This window comes from Marmota flaviventris, chromosome 12 (assembly GCF_047511675.1).
Source record: "Marmota flaviventris isolate mMarFla1 chromosome 12, mMarFla1.hap1, whole genome shotgun sequence".
Classification (NCBI taxonomy): Eukaryota; Metazoa; Chordata; class Mammalia; order Rodentia; family Sciuridae; genus Marmota; species Marmota flaviventris.
In genome coordinates this window covers 67,976,639-67,993,524 of record NC_092509.1, presented here as the reverse complement: position 1 = coordinate 67,993,524, position 16,886 = coordinate 67,976,639, and the positions used below count along the sequence as shown (strand labels likewise).

The 16,886-nt window shown below is 42.6% G+C and overlaps 1 protein-coding gene across 3 annotated transcripts in view; it reads right to left on the bottom strand.

Moving 5' to 3' along the window:
* The window catches only part of Ptpn14 (protein tyrosine phosphatase non-receptor type 14), a 180,198-nt gene extending 166,503 nt beyond the window's left edge, over positions 1 to 13,695 (bottom strand). The window contains exon 1 of one of the 3 annotated variants that reach the window (XM_071600087.1): positions 13,520 to 13,695. The gene's annotated coding sequence lies outside the window, so the exon portion shown is untranslated. Of the gene's footprint in view, positions 1 to 12,490; positions 12,701 to 12,723; positions 13,249 to 13,519 lie in introns of those variants that run through there. The other 2 variants (XM_027934704.2, XM_071600085.1) reach the window with 2 other exon arrangements.
* Positions 13,696 to 16,886: the final 3,191 nt, after the last annotated feature.

Sequence of the window (16,886 nt, the reverse complement as noted above, 5' to 3'; positions counted from 1 at the left end):
TTACCATCACCAACAGCTATTTCCAGTTTCTGCCTCTAACCATTCTTTCCCCAGTCCTTGGAAGCATCACTAAAGGAGTGGGGCTCCTAGGAGTAGTTTGATAACCATCTAAAACAATACAAAAGAAATATAACAGGAACCATAAATGCAAGCCATGTAGAGATTCTTTATTTCCTTGTAGTCACATATAAAAAGCAAATCAATCCTGGTGAAACTAATTTTGATAATGAATTTAACTCTGTATGTCCAAAATATTAGCATTTCAATGTCATCAATTTTAAAAACCATGAGATAGTTGACATTTTTCTTTTTGTACTAACTCTTCAAAGTCCTGACAGCAACACTTGAACTCAAACTAGTTACATTTCAAGTACTGAATGGACACCACATGGTGCTAATGGCTATGTTACAAATTGCTTATTCTTTTAAAGATCACGACCATGGGAAAACACTGCCACCTTCAAAACATCAAAGTGCATTTATTAAACTGATGGATGCATGAAAGGAAAGAGGAGGAGGAAGGAAAGAGGAGAGGAAGGGGCAAATGCACTTGATCATACTTTATTTACAATACCTTTGTGAATGCCTGATTACACAAACAATTTAAACAGAGGCAGCTGTTAATAAAATAACTGCAATGACATTTCTGAAGTCCCCCCAAGCCTGCCTGCTTTTTTTCTCGGCAGTATTTTATTTTATTTTATTTTTTTTTAAAGGTTGTTGAATGTTGAAGCCTTTTTTTTTTTTTTAAAGAGAGAGAGAGAGAATGAGAGAGAGAGAGAGAGAGAGAGAGAGTATTTTAATATTTATTTTTTAGTTTTCGGCGGACATAACATCTTTCTTTGTATGTGGTGCTGAGGATCGAACCCGGGCCGCACGCACGCCAGGCAAGCGCGCTACCACTTGAGCCACATCCCCAGCCCCTCTCGGCAGTATTTTAATTAAGGAGGAAAAGAAAAGCTCATGGCCAGAACATGCAGAACCAAGATTTATTTAATAGGACATATATTACCCTCATTTTCTGGCATCCGTAAAATAAACTACTGAATATACTGAAGGATGAGTCTCCTATTATGCCACATATTTAATCTGAACCTTACATTTCACTGTATTATAAATAAGTAAAAATTAAATCAAATGTTTACTGTCCTTTAAATTTCCCCTGAAAGTTAATTTTGTGAATAAATTCCTAATATTTTACGTTAGAATTGCTCTTATACTACATTCTAAAAAGTCCAGTTAATTTTTTTAAATTAAAGCTAATTCCGGTCTGCTATCAAGAGCTGAAATGTTTAACCATCCAAGTCATTATACTAAGATGTTGAGTTAAGGATAGTAGAATGAAAAAGATACTATTACCTTATGTACTTATTTGACTGCATGACCAATGTGATTCTACAACATGTACAATCAAAGAAATTAACACCCCGTTTATGTGTATCAATGTGCTTCAATGTACTCTGTCATGTGTAACTAATTAGAACAAATTTTTAAAAATTAAAAACAAAAAAACAACAAATGTGTCTTTTCTATCCCAGGCGCTGTATGTGTGGGTGCGTGCGTGCGCGCGTGTGTGTGTGCGCGCGTGCCTGTGTGTGTGTGTGTGGTGCTGGGGATTGAACCCAGGGCCTTATGCATGTGAGGCAAGCTCTCTACCAACTGAGCTATATCCCCAGCCCCCCAGGCACCTTCTAAACAAACATTTCTCTAGGAAAGTATTCCCTGTCATATTAGTGTTCCTTTAAGATTACAGGTGTTCCATGAAATAATTTTTTTTTTTTAAAGAGAGAGTGAGAGAGAGGTAGAGAGAGAGAATTTTAATATTTATTTTTTAGTATTTGGCGGACACAACATCTTTGTATGTGGTGCTGAGGATCGAACCCGGGCCGCACGCATGCCAGGCAAGCGCGCTACTGCTTGAGCCACATCCCCAGCCCCATGAAATAATTTTTTAAAAAAAGACCATCCTTGCTAAAATGAATCTAGCTCTGGAATACTTTCATTGCCTGCAGGGCTTCTCAGAGTCTTTAATGCACTAATGTACACACAGTTCAAAGTGCTATGCTTGGTTATTTTTTAATATTTTTTTAATTGTTGATAGAATAGACTTTTATTTATTTATATGCGGTGCTGAGAATAGAACTCAGTGCCTCACACATGCCAGGCAAGTACGCTACCGCTGAGCCCCAGCCCTAGCCTCACTACTATAGTTTTTATCAATCTACAAATGAGAAAAAAATAATAATAATGCGAACCAAGAACCAAACAGTAGGCCACTAGCCTAATTATCCTGTGTAAAGGGACCTCCTACCCTGAACTCTGCATCACGTCCTGGCTGGGCCTGATGCTCTGCTCTGTGCGTTGCTCCCTTTTGTCATACCTGAAGAGACACTGATTTTGAATATGCATATGCTAGTTAATCTATCAAATCCTCCAAGTGGAGATAATTTATACCAAATGAAGGAAGAAGGAGAGGGAGGAAGTGAAAGAGGTAATAGGGAGGAGTAGAGAAGCCAAAGAAATTTGTTTGAATAACTTAACCAAATATCACTTCATATTTGCAAGCAGAGCTAAAAATCCTAAACACATTCATAAGGATGAAGTGACACAAAGTACACATTTATACCTAACCTGGCATGCAGAAAATAAGCCTCATTTTGAAAACAACCAGACAGCTGCTCAACAGAAGCACAGCACAAATCATCCTTTCCAGCCTTTATTTTTAGATGCCTCTTAAGTAAAACAATAATTTTCTAAAGAATATAATTAAGATCAGTAGGTGTCATTTCATTATTTTGGAGTCCTGATTCATTTCACATCAGTCACATTTTTCCCCCCATAAGTCACATAATGATATAATATTCCATATCAGATTCCTTACCTGTGAATAAAATAATTTATATAACCTTTTAAACACGAATTGACTTTAAAAACATAATGCATCCAAAACGCTCATTAGTATAACCCACAGATTTGAACCCAGGGTGTTTAAAGTCAATGCTGTTTTTCAAATGATAATTTGGAGACATGCTTATAACTTTAAAAATGTGTAACTTCATCATCTGAAGCACATTTGACACTATGTCCAATGATAAAGAATATGCTGCAGAGATCCCAGGTTTCCCTTGGCAGAAGGGGATGCTAATTGCCTCCTGGAGTCTCAAATGAAACCTAATTGCTGGCTTGAGATGTCACCACTGACCCTGGTAACAGACTGGTGCACCCTTCATAAACCTAATATGGCATAATCCTCCTTCATTATGGTTATTATAGCTCCGCAGTGGGACACGTCTGCCACAGAAATAAACTCTGCAGCCTCTCCTCCAAATGGATGTGTTGCTTTTCTGTCCCAGAGCAAGTAGGGCTGATGGCAGAATTCATTGCTGCAGTAAGTAGTACCAGTTCACAGCCAGGCTGTACTTCCATATGAGAGACAAAGACAGATGAACGGACCGACATACAGATGGACACACACAGAGACAGACAGATGGATACACACAGAGACAGAAGGACACACACACAAAAAAAAAAAAAAAAAAAAAAAAAAAAAAACTATGAAGAAATCCACAGAAACCAGAAACAAAATCCATGTGATAGAGGAGAAAAGAGGAGGGGGAGCATGAATGGCTATTTAAATAAAATAACAATAATAAAATAAATGGGAAAAGTAGAAAAATAGATTCTAAGCAAACCATAGTTTGAATCAGGAAATCCATCTGTAAATTCATTAAATTTATCATCACAATGTCAGCTATTGCCAGGCACAGTGGCCCACACCTGTAATACCAGCGGCTCAGGAGACTGACGCAGGAGGATAGTAATTCAAAGCCAGCCTCAGCAATGGCAAGGCACTAAGCAACTTGGTGAGACCCTGTCTCTAAATAAAATACAAAACAGGGCTGGGGATGTGGCTCAATGGCCGAGCGCCCCTGAGTTCAATCTGTAGTGCCAAAAAAAAAAAAAAAAAAAATCAGCTATTAAGCCTCAATTTTCTTTTTTTTTTTTTTTTTTGGACACTCTTAAAAAAACATTTCAATTATAAACATTTATCTTGCATCTACTACTCATCAATTTCCCAAACATTTACTGAACATCTCTGCATCAGATGCCAAGAACCCAAGGATAAATAAATTATAAATATGTCCTCCAAGAGCTCACAACCTTGGGGAGACAGATAAACAGGCAATTATAATACACTAACACATATCTTAGTATAAAGGGTATGTAAAGTACCAGAGGATAGTCAGATAAGGTGACAGTGAATTTTCCAAGAAAAAAGGGAATGTTAGATAAAAAACACCCAAAAAGATATAAAAATCACAGCAGAAATTAAAGAATGAGTAGGAGGTTATTATGTGACCAGATATGAAAAGGAATTCATGGAAGAAGTAACAATAATATCCCAAATCAAAGCAACAAGGTTTCAACTATGAGAAATGTTCAGAGGACAATGACAGGAGGCCAAGGGAGGCTCAGGGTAGAGGTCCAAGCTAGGAAACGAGTTGGGATCAAGAACTGTGCAGAGCCTTGAATGTTCTGCTAGGGAGTGGGCCCTTAACCAATAGGCAATGCATGTGTTTTAAAACTGAAATCTTTTAGATGTAAGGGAAGCTGGGCATAGTGGTGCACACACCTGTAATCCCACTAGCTAGGGAGCCAGAGACAGGAGGACTGAAAGTTCAAAGCCAACCTCGGCAAAAGTGAGGCACTTAGCAACTCAGTAAGACCCTGTCTCTAAATAAAATACAAAATTGGAGCTGGGGATGTGGCTCAGTAGTCGAGTGCCCCCGAGTACAATCCCTAGTACCCAACATCAACAAAAAAAATTTAGATGTAAGGAAGAATACCACGAATACAACAGCACATCTATGTCCTCGCCTCCAGGAGCCCCTGCACTGTTTTTAGAGTTCATCCTTCGGGCATTTCTTTAAACCTTTACTGCATATAGACATATCCCTTAATAACATAAAGTGGCAAGTGAGCTTGTAAATGAGAGAGTGGAAATATCAGGTATGTCTGAGAATGATGCTATAGTGTAGAAGACAGACTGGCCCAGCTATAGGATAGGGACAGCTTAGACAGTGTGGTGCTGGACAGCTGTCTCCCCAGAAGGATTCATCACCCAAAGGCAAAGGGAAGGCATTTTCATGTGAAGAAGCCACAGGGGCCATCAGCAGGCAAGAAGCCACAATCTAGAGGAGTGAAGCAGAAGGCCACAGGTTAATGAGGGGGGGTGAAGCAGGTGAACCAGGCCACAAAACACAGGTGGTAAATACCAACAGCAAAATAGCAGGAGGAAGGCCTGACCTTGGAGGGAGAGAGGGGAAGGCTGCCCAAGAAAGCATTGTTTGAGATGGGCCCTGGGAGAGTGTTAGGGTGCCTGCACAAGAGAACAGCTTGACCCAGGTGGAAAGCTCAGGAGTTACAACAGCTGGGCAGAACCATGGCGGCAGTGGGACATCAGCATGAAGAAACTGCAGGTCCCTTTGGGGATTATGCATGGAAAACCTTAAATATCCAGCTGAAGTATATATGTAATTCATGACAAATTCACTTTCATAACCATGAAATCTGCCTTAATCCCTTCTACTTCAGAACTAAATCATGGCAAGAGTCTATCTAGTGATCTGGGGAAACATCAATGATATCATTGCTGCTTATTACCATGCTGTAAGTAGAACAGGCCTCCTTGGCCATGGGCAGGCTGGCAAATCCGCTTTGACAACAGTGTCAAGGAGCCTGTCTCCCTCTCACTTCAAAACTGAGTGACTTACTGGTGGATTAATGAGAGATTCTGCGCTTTCCTCTTCTACATGAGGTTCTGAAGAAAAAATGCATAGAAATGAATTCAGCATATTCTAATCACTACATCTAAACCTGCAAAAACATTAGTTTTAGGCCTTGATCACAAACATTCCTACTTCCTAACTTTTTGTGACATTTACAGTCAGTCCCTTGATCTACAAGGTTGCCTGGATTTGAAAATGAGAAAAAAAATGGTCATGTTTTTGAAGTATCCAAGTAAAGTGAAATGACAATAAGAACCATATTATTAGTAACTTCAAACAACATCTTAGAAGTGTGATTTTTCTTCTCAAATGAACAAATAAAATGTATATAATAAATAGCCCTGTTTTCTGAGGTTTCTGTGTTGTTTTGACAGTGCTATGATGAAATACATGGTCTTGCACATGCTACACAAGTGCTCCACCACTGAGCCACATCCCCAGCCCTCTGTTTAATTTTTTTTTTAATCATGTACATCATTAACAAGATGCCATTTCCCACAGCCCAGTAACTATTCATTAGAGAATAAATAATAAATTCTAAACCAAGCTCAGCTGTCAAACCCTCAGATCTGCATTTCAGAAAGGCCCTCATACACTGATTCTAAAAATACATGTTTTTTAAAAACTGATTCCATTTTGTTATCTACAAAATGACAATAATAAGGGCATCACCATGGTTACTGCTATCAACTGCACACAGGATAGAGATTCTGACTTGGAACAGAATGAGATCCTTACCCAGAGAAGCTTATAACTCAGTAGAGGAGACCGAGAAGTGAACAAGGGTAAATATGGTGAATCTGCCAAAGTGGGTAAGTTCAAAGTGCTAGGGGACTATAAAGAAAGGAATGCTAGCCGGTGGTAGGGAGGAGAGGCTCGTCCAGCATGGAGGGGGCTCAGCAGGTAGCTGGGGGAGTGGATGGGAATGTAATAAAAAAAGGAAATTAATGCTACCAAAGGTTAGAAGCACTGGAATGGATGGAAGGAAACAGCAGCAGATGGGAAGAGAAGGGAGGGGAAAAGGAAGCTCCCCCCACCCCAACACTGGGGATCAAACCAAGGGCCTTGCACATGCAAGGCATGTGCTCTACCACTGAGCCACATTCCCAGCCGGAAGCCTTAACTTAAAGGGAATAAGAAGCAAAAGAATTTAAATGGCATTTAAGAAAACACAGATTTTTTTTTTTTAATTTGTCCTTTAAAAAACCCTTTTTACAGCACTAAGTAGACAAAGAATATAGAAAGACAAGCCAGGTGCCATGGCACATGCCTGTAATCCAAACGGCTTGAGAGGCTGAAGAAGAGGGTCAAAGCCAGCCTCAACAACTTAGGCCCTCAGCAATTTAGTAAGACCCTGTTTCAAAAACAAAAATATATATATATATATAAAGAGCTGGGAATGTGGCTCAGTGGTTAAGCACCCCTGGTACCAAAAAAAAAAAAAAAGACTATATGAAAGACAGCCTTTAATGCTCTTGGAAAAAACCCTAAGGGACAGCAGAGAGAGAGGGAAGGAAGCAAATTGAGAATATTTTAGAGTAAGACTCAAAGGACCTAATAATTGCTGGGATTTGTTAGGGGAGGGTTAAGAAAAGGGGTTGAGGGTGCTAAAAAAGAGAAGTCCAAGAGCCCACCTCAAGCAGCTAACTCAACATAAAGTGATGTCACCAAGACAGGAATACAAAAGTAGTAAATTTTATAGCAAGAAACTGGAGAGCTCAATGAAAGAGGGGTAGAATTTAGCACATATATCAAATACTCAGAGGATATTAGCACCAGATAAACCAAACTGCAAGTGGAGAGTTTGGATTAGACAATAGCCAACAAAACCCACTAAAATAGATACATTGAATTCATATTCTGGCCGGGGACAAGTGGCCATCAAGTAGTATCCAGCCTCTCTGCAGCTCTAAAGCAAGCAGACAAAATCATTTAAACCAATATAGTAGAAAAGTTCAATGACCACCACACAGAGCCTGAGCAAAAAAGGGGGGGTAGACCCAACTGAGATTTCTTAGCTCAGTTTTTCTCAAAGTACAGTTAATCAGAAAGTAGAACATTAGCATGGCTTGGAAGGTCCTTGCTCAGACCCACCCCAAAGCTACTAAATCAGAACATAAGGTTCTGTGTGGGGAGCAGCAAGCTGTGTTTTAATAAGCCATTCAGGTGACTCTGATGCCTTCTAGAGTTTGAGACCTACTACCTTAGTTAATGCCCCAATCACTTAAGAAATTAAAAAAAAGGCGGGGGGTGGGGGGGGTGGTAAGAGATGAATTTCCCAAACAGAAAATTGAGTATGTATAAGTAAAGTATACAGTTCACACCTGCATAAGTACTAGGAACTTGTGCTAATTTTCCACAATGAGTAGTTTCTCTCTGTGAGCTAAAAACACTGTAAGGCAAAGAAGAGCAAATCAGTGGCCGATAGAATGGCTTCCTAATTTAGGATTATTTCTCAACAGTAAAATCTCAAGACATTCCAAACATGAAGAGGATATTCTACTACTCAGAGGCGACTACACAACCCATGGATCTCTTTCTCATTTTCTCCAGACTCCTCCCTGTTGACCAACATGGAGCATTTGTGGGCTGTCCAGATAGAGTTACAGGATCTCTGGATATGCAGCAGTCCTCTGAGTCAAGCTGATTGACCAGGCTCAGGATGCAACCCTTGACCTGGGCCTAATTTAGCCGCCTAAGGAACTAAGCTAAATCATCCTCAGATCAAATTTTACACATAACACTGATCTAAGAAACTAAGAAAAATCACCCTGAGATCAAATTTTACCTGTAAGGCTCGATGACTATGGTATGTTCTCTCTCATAGCCATCACCATGAAGCAAATGATACAAACGTTTGATGCAAGAAACACCCAACCAACAGGAAAAATCGAAAGGAAATGAAGCAATGTTAATATGCCATTGATAATCCAACTTAGACCCATAACCACTCTATGGCACAAAAATCTACTTACCTTTTATCCTCAGCTGCGTTAAGCTTTTCATCTACAACCACTGCATCATCATATCCTTTAATTCAGATTCATAAATAATTCCAAGATAATGTATCTTTAAAATCAGTGAGTGCAAGGTATGGTAAAAGTACTCCTGACCAAAAATCCTAGTCAGACTTGCATTTTTCTAGGCTTTCTCCTCCTGACCTCTCCAAGGGGTAGGGTACCTACACATGACCTCCTGGAATGTGAGAGATTTAACCAATTATTTGCCATAACAATACATTCTGCTTCAAGAAAACAGACTGCACACCTGCCCTATAGTCCCTATGTGAGTAGTTCCTTTCTTCTAAAACTCCCTCCTGCTGGGAAATTGATACGAAGATCAGTGAGTTAATGTTTGTCAAATACTTTAGGCTTCTCGGATAAAAGACAACAACAAAATTCAAATGACCTGTGCAGCTGGCATTACACTAGGTGTTATAGTTGACTCTGTATTCAGGCTTCAAAGAAGGAAATTGAGGCTGCCAAGAAACTCCTTTGTGAAAACTGGCTGGCTTTTGCACTCCCACTAAAGGCAGGCAGTTATTCTAGCATTCTGTAATTAACTGGATTTCAACATTAGAGATGCAAAGACCCTTGCATAATACATTGGACCTTTGTTATAGTAAGGGGTATACAGGGAAAAAGAATCTTTTTCTCTGCCCTTTCTCCCTAAGTGGCTCTAGCTCCCTAAACTTTTACTGCCTGGTGGTATAGCTCTCAACCTCCTCTAGCGTGAGGGACCACATGGCAGCTGCCAGCCAATGTGTTTGCTTTGAGCCAATAGACTGGAAAAAAAAAAAAAGTCAAAGACAAAGCTTTATGTGTATGTTGGCACGCATGTGGATTCAGGCTGCTGAATAACAAACAAAGAACACATTCATGGCCACATACAACTCCTTGAACATATAAATAGCCATCCTTGACCTAGTCTGTCTGAGGTGCTATGTTATATAGCATTACACTGAATTCTCCATAAATATCATGGCAAGCTAAATACTACTGGCTCTGTCTTGCATGTGAAGAAACTGAATATCAGAAAGATTAAGTCTGCCCAACATCACACAGCTAGAATGTGGCAGAGCTGGAATTCAAACCTGGCTCTATAGCAAACTCCCAAATCTGGATCACGGCTCCAGTACACTGATAGCCTGGAAAGGGGTGCAGATTTTGCCAGACACACCCCAGGGACAACTCAACAAAGCCTCCTGGGGAGACAGGCAAAGTAAATTAAATCAATTTAAATCAGTAAAGGGGCAATCAGAAAGTTTTAGACATTAACTTCCTCCCTACCAAAGTTTTTGTGTTTGTTTTCCCTCATTCCTTAATTGGCTAATTAAGTGTTTCATCCTCTTCCCTGGCTTATATCTAACAAAGTGCAAAGCAGTGTTCTGAGGCTAAGAATGAATTTTTTTTAAATACAGCACTTGGTGACTATGTAATGAAGTTCAAATGCAGGAATTTGACCAAATTCTTATTCAAAAGGACAAGAATATGGAACTCAGGTAAGCTATCATGTGTAATCAAAGGGTTGATACTTGCATCCCTGAAGCAAACTTAAGCCAGAAAGCAGACAATGAAGAAAAAAAAAAAAAAAAAAAAAACTTCACAGTTCTTAAATCTTGTCCCATCCATTCAGGGCAAGCAAGAAATCTTCTAAAAATTCTGATTTTCCTCTGAATTATTTATGGTTTTTCCATATCAAAATAGTCTTCCCCAATTGTTCTTGCTATTGTAGTTGTGCATGCAACATAGTTTGTACAAATCTGAATAACTAGTGTTAATAACAATTACGTTAGTAATAATGGAACCTGGGCGGTGATCTAGAATTAGCTGAAAGGGCTTCTCCTTAGCCACTTCTCTCACACAGGTGTTACACCTTCAGGAAAACCATCAAGGGGGCTGTTCTTGAGATAAGACAAGGTGCTGGTAGAGGGCCTGGATAAACATGTGAAGTTGTAGGAAGCTAGTGTGCTCTTCCCACTCTGATGTACTCTCTGAGGTTGCTGAAAGCTAGACGTCTGCCACCTCAGCCAAGACTCAGCCACTGTGAATACTACTACAACACCACTTCAACGCAAGTGAAGAGGCACTGCAAAAAGACAAGCCTGTACAAAATGCTATTATGCTATAAGGAAATTTTCTAGGCAGGATGTGCTGAATTCTGGGTCCGTGAGGCTACAACAACCTGCAGGAAGAGTTCAGTCTTAAGTTTCAGAGAAAGCAATGGTAGTCCTCACCCCTCTGGTAACACAATAAAGTTGAGTTTTTAAAGTAGAGAATACTACGATAAACAGCATCACATAAGTGAACTAATTCTGCACATCATGACCATCCATTCAGATTAGGCAACAGGACATCATTCAGCTCCGGGCTGTGAAAGTTGTCATTTCTATAGCACAAGCTGTTAACCACATCACCAAATAATAAGGCAACTTTTAATACAAGGTCTGTAGCACTGCCGTGTTGTCATCACCTATTGCTGTCAGGTGTCTCTTTAAAAGGAATCAATATCATTTTAATGAACCAGACATGGGTCAATTAATATCAATTAAAATGGGGACAGCTGCTGGTGGCAGAAATGCATCAGGAACAGAGGCATTTCCAAAGAGGAATTTTTGCTCCTCTGAAAGCTACCAGTAGTTCCCATAAGTATGTAACGCTTCTATTTAATTTCTAGTATAAGGAAAGGAGGAGAGACTGCTATGCCAGCAACATTGCCCCAACCCATCCATAAATCTTCCTTGGGTCCCAGACAGCTAGGAATGACTTTTCTGTTCTCTTTGGGTTCACTTCTCATTAACTGTTTTCTCTACCAGGAGTGTTTCGCTGCTAAACACTCCACCAAGAGAGGACCTCTTCAGCCCCAGGACCAAGTCTTCCCCCAGAACCCCTCTGCCACCACACAGTAGTTCTCCATCAGCCTACAGGGCTGCAGACTCCTGTACTGTGATCTTGTTCTAGCAGAGTAGAAGCTGATACTCGGTTTGTTGAATGAATGACTGAACTGAACTAATTCATTTCACAAATTAACACACTGGTGGAAACTCCATAAGCATACACGCTAGACCTGCAGTCTAGAGATTCCTCACCTTCGCTGGGAATCCCAAACAGCCAGTCCCTCAACAGGCTGGAGTTGAAAACCTACAATCTCCTTAAATTGTAGGTAGGTATGGGGGTGGGGGTGACAGGAACTGAAGGAAGTGTGAGGGAAAGGGAGGTAAGGACAAGACTGCCTCATTGCTCTCTCCAGAAGAAAAGGTAAAAAACCCACTCACAAGTATTCAAAACCTAGGTTTAAGCGTCACGTGGGAGAGGGGGTTGTTAATACGCAGAATTTTGGAAGTCAGATCTGGTCTGAATGTACGTGGCCACAGGTTTTTCCCTATGAGCCTGCCCGACCACCCAAGTAGGAGCCAAGACACTCGGGAGTTCGGTGGCACGGCTGGGGCCTAGTGGAATGGCATGAAAACTCCTCTCCCTTCCAAATCCTATCCTATGCGGGGACCTGAAGGGGAGTCGGGGAACTGCATTCCCCGCGTGGGCGACAGCAGCGTCGTTTGTCTCTCATCCTCCTGGCCCCACGGTCTAGCTATCTCTGGCAGCCCTTGGCCTGCCCTCTCACGTCCCCAAAATGCAGACGGGATCTGAGAGGAGGGGGCGAGGGAATTGGGTTTAGCCACAAACTCTGCAGACTTCCCCTACCTTCCAGCTCACTTCCCAAATAAGCGGTGCGCCCCGTGGCCCGCAGCTCCCACCGGGAAAGGAAACGCGCGGCCCGGCCACCCTGCGCCCCCGCTGCCCTGCCTGCCAGGCGTCGGAGACCGCCAATCTCAAGTTGGTGTTGCCAGCGTTTGCCCAAGTCATCTGCAAGGCGCCCGGAGCACCAAGGCTACCAGCGACCTCGGCCCGATTTCCCCGCCTCGGGACGGGCTTACCTGCTTACATGACCCCGTGGTGCCCGGAGTCCCGAGCGGAAAGGCTGTCCTCCGCGGCGACGGAGCCCCAATTCCCCACGGAATTGATTCCAGTGGCTGGCGGAGGAGGGGAGGAGGGAAGCAGCCGCAGGAGGCGAAAGGGGAGGGAGGTTTCCGCTGAGGTCCGGACGCGAGAGTCGGCTCAGGGGCGCACCGGCGAAGGGGAAAGGGAGAAGAACCTGAGTACCCGGGCTGTCCCGCCCGAGGGAACCGGGACCAGGAGGCCAAGGAGGATGGGTGAGGTGGGAGGGGAAGGACCGCCAGCGGCCACTTTGTGTGTGCTGCTCCCAGAGGACCTGCCCAGGAGAGGAGGCAGCTGAGACCAGAGGAGCGCAGCAACCTGCCCCCGATACTGCGCCCGCTCGGCCGAGAAAAAGTTGGGAAGAACTTTGAGGGGCCGGGAGAGCCAGAGCGGCAGGAAATGCGAGCAGCCGGGAGAGGAGGGAGGAAGGGGCCGTGCGAGTGGGAGGGGACCGAGCAGGCGCCGGCGGCCGTGGCTCCCCCACCCCCGGGCCGGGCTCAGCGGTGCTGGGGGCCGGGAGGCGGAGGGAGCGCGAGGCGCGTGGCCGGGGCGGAGAGGAATGCGGACGGCGAGGACGCGCGTCGGGGGCGCGGGCGCGCGCGGGGGAAGCGCTGAAACGTGGAGCCCAAGCTCCGGAGCTGGAGGCGCGCTGTCCTTGGGGACGTCACAGCGCTGGAATCCAAGGAATGCCGGGCTGCAGGAGTTCTTTCTGCAGGCCCGGGAGAAGTTGCTTACTTTTGATGGGGTAGCTTTGGAAAATGTTTCCAAAGGTTGGAACTGAAGACAAGATGAGACTCCATGGAGTAAGAGACGTGGGAGGGGAGAAGGCAAGGAGACGGTAGTCAGCCCAACTCTGCGCTGTTCCGGCGGTTTGAGGGAAAGCGGTAAAGACAGGAAGATCCCACCTAGATTTCGTAGACAGCAAGAGCGGGAAGGTGGTAAGAACTAGCCCACTCAGACCCAGAGCAACGACAGTCCAGCTTATTTTGGGAGACCCTCCAAGCAGGATGCACCCATGCAGCCACAGCACAGGGGAGGGCAGTCCTGGAGAAATTTAGGTGGCCTCACTGAGCAGGCAGTCCCAGAGATCGCTCCTAAAAAAAAAAAAAACTGGAACCTCTGGGTAGTGTGATTGTGTCTTTCTTCTATCTTTCCCTCCACCCCCGTAATGGCCAAAGCAGACTATGCTGAAAGTTGGAATATGTCGTTTTCCCGGTTTGTTCCATGCCACAGAATCGCCCCACCCTGCCCGGGTAGGCACTGGGAGGGAACTTCCTTAGCACTTTCGGAGGTGGAGTTAATGAGGCGCCCCTGGTATGATGGAAAAAGCACTGAGCCAGGCAGAGAACCTAGGTTTAGGCCCTTACCAACTTGTGACGGATAACTGAGGAGTATCCCAACCCCCGAGATCCTTGGTTTCTGTAATTATAAAGTTGAAGGGGTTGCCTACATTTCTGTGGTCCTTTGCATTGCTCCAAACATGTCTGGGCAGCTGTTATCTCACCAGGACTCAAGCTCAGTCCTTTCAACTTTTCAAGGACCTTGAAGTCCTTGTCACAGAAGATACTGTATCAAATTACTTTCCAACAACTCCTACAATTCCAGGCCTTTTGGGAAAGAGAACTGGGAACCAAAAGGCAAAGCCTTCTTGTACCCACCATGTGTAAATCTGTAATGACCTCGACTTCTCTGACCATTGGCCAATGTCCAGAATTTTAAAGAAGTCGAGAAGAATAGAGGGGCCATAAAAATGATGGAAGGAAAAGGGTAAAAGGAAATAAGGTCAGTTTCTCAAACTTTCAAGGAAATCGCTGTATATAGTTGCTAATTTTCAAAAGAAAACATTAGTGAATAACATACCGTATCACAGAAGACTGGAAAAGCACTTTACTTGATCCTCCATCTTTAGCCCCATTTGCCAGATGAGGAAGGGAAGACAGGAAGAGATTACCTGTCTCACCAGGGGTCTCGCAGCAAGTGAAATATGATAATGGACCCCAGTCCCTCTGGCCCAAAGTTCTTGCTCTAAATCTCCAAAATTTGACAAAAACAAGATTAGGATTAAAGATAAGGAAACTCCTGCAGACTCTAAGTGTGAAATCCAGGGTGCTGCTCCTTCCTGTGAGATGGAAGATCTTTTGGCATCATTCATAGTAGAAAGGAAGTAGCAGATGCACATTGTTGGTCTGAAGTCACTGTGATTCCAAACTGAGCACAATACCCTGAGGCAACTGAATTAAAAGAAAGAGCAAGTGATTTGCATGCAGACCCAAGAATTCAGTTCTGCCTCAGACAGGCCTTGTGACCCTGAGCAAACCATTCACTTGATGCTTGAGTTTATTTTTTAAGTGTAATATAGAGCACAGAGCTTGATTGGATTAGTTCATCTCTGAGGTCTTTCTCAGGTCTGAACTTGCACGAACGTGTGTACTCCTCCAGAGAGAGGACGTGCCTATGGAGGAAGCAAGCGATAAAGCCAATGTTGAGTGGAGAAATGAATATTGAGAGGCTGGGGTTTGGCTCAGTGGTACAACACTCACCTAGCATGTGTGAGGCGCAGGGTTCGATCCTCAGCACCACATAAAAATAAATAAATAAAATAAAGGTATTGTGTCCAACTACAACTAAAAAAATTTAAAATAAATAAAATAAGGTTAAAAAAAAAAATATTGGGAATTCAGTGAAGTTGCTGAGTGTTCAGTGAGAAGTAAAACTATGTTTTAGCAATAACCCTGTGAACTAATTTTCAATATTTAAATAAATATAATAGTAAAAAGTGTATTATTAAATGTAAAGCCTTTCAGGTGCATCTGACCAGCTACATTTCTTTTTCTTTATACTACAGAAAGGCAATACAAATACGGTTTTTTGTTTGTTCTGGATTCTCTCTTTTTCTTTCTCTCTCTCTATTTTTCTCCTGTGCTAGGGATTAAAAAATTGCTAGATTATCATTGAGCTCTTCCCCCAACACAATAATAATAATCATTTTGTTTGTTTATTTGTTTGCTTGTTTTTCTTTTTTTGGGACTGAGGATTGAACCCAGAGCACATTGCCACTGAACTACATCCCAACCCTTTTTATTGTTATTTTGAGACAGGGTCTCACTAAATTGCTGAGGCAGGCCTCAAACTTGTAATCCTCAGCCCCCTCAGCTGGGGATATATCTCCATGGTAGAGTTCTTGCCTAGCATGCATGAAACCCTGGATTCAAGATTCAATTCCCAGCACTGCGACAACAACCAAAAAAGAAAAGAAAGAAAGTACAACTTGAAGGGATAAAAAGCTTTCATTCTCTTTGTAGGTATAGACAGAAATCTAGATAAGCTAGTCATAAGCTTCTTTCAAAAAGTCAGCCAATTTCCTAAGTCTGCATCACACTCAAGTATTCCCTAATATGCATCAGGGTGAGCAGAAGTTGGGTTGATGGGATAGGCTCTGAACACATCAGCCCATCCATCACTACATGTTTGCTTTAAAGCTTTGCAATTTTAGGAACTTGTGGATGTTTAATTTTCCAAAGCAATATTTCTACTTGTCCTGAGCCTAATTCAAACTAAATGCAGGATGCAAGCAGAATCTCAGGGGCCTCCATGATTCCTCCCACCTCCAATATGTTCTTGTCATTAATGTATTAATTTTATACCTTCAAAGACACTGAAAGTAAATAAGTTCCTGAATTGAAGCAAACTGGAAAGTTAGCAGGCTATTTGATGATCTCCAGAGGCTTTCTGCAGATTTTAGTTATATGCAAACACACAGGGAAATGGGGAGCTTTTTCAAAACATTCATTGTCTCTGAATCCCTTGCTTTCATATCTTATTCCTAGATCTAGGGTAGAGATAGGCTGGGTTGTGTGAGTGCATAATATTTTTAGCGTTTTGTTGAAGTACAGTTCACATTCAGTAAAAAGCACAAAACTTAAGTGTGCATACAGCTGAAACATACAGCTCAAACACTTATTCATATATGTACCACTACCCAGGTTAAGACATGGAAAATGTCCATTATCACAGGAAATTCCCTATGTAAATTTTTAATCAGTATCACCCCTCTACGCTACCTTCTGCCCCCAAAGATTTGTCTTGCTAATTCTCAGACTTT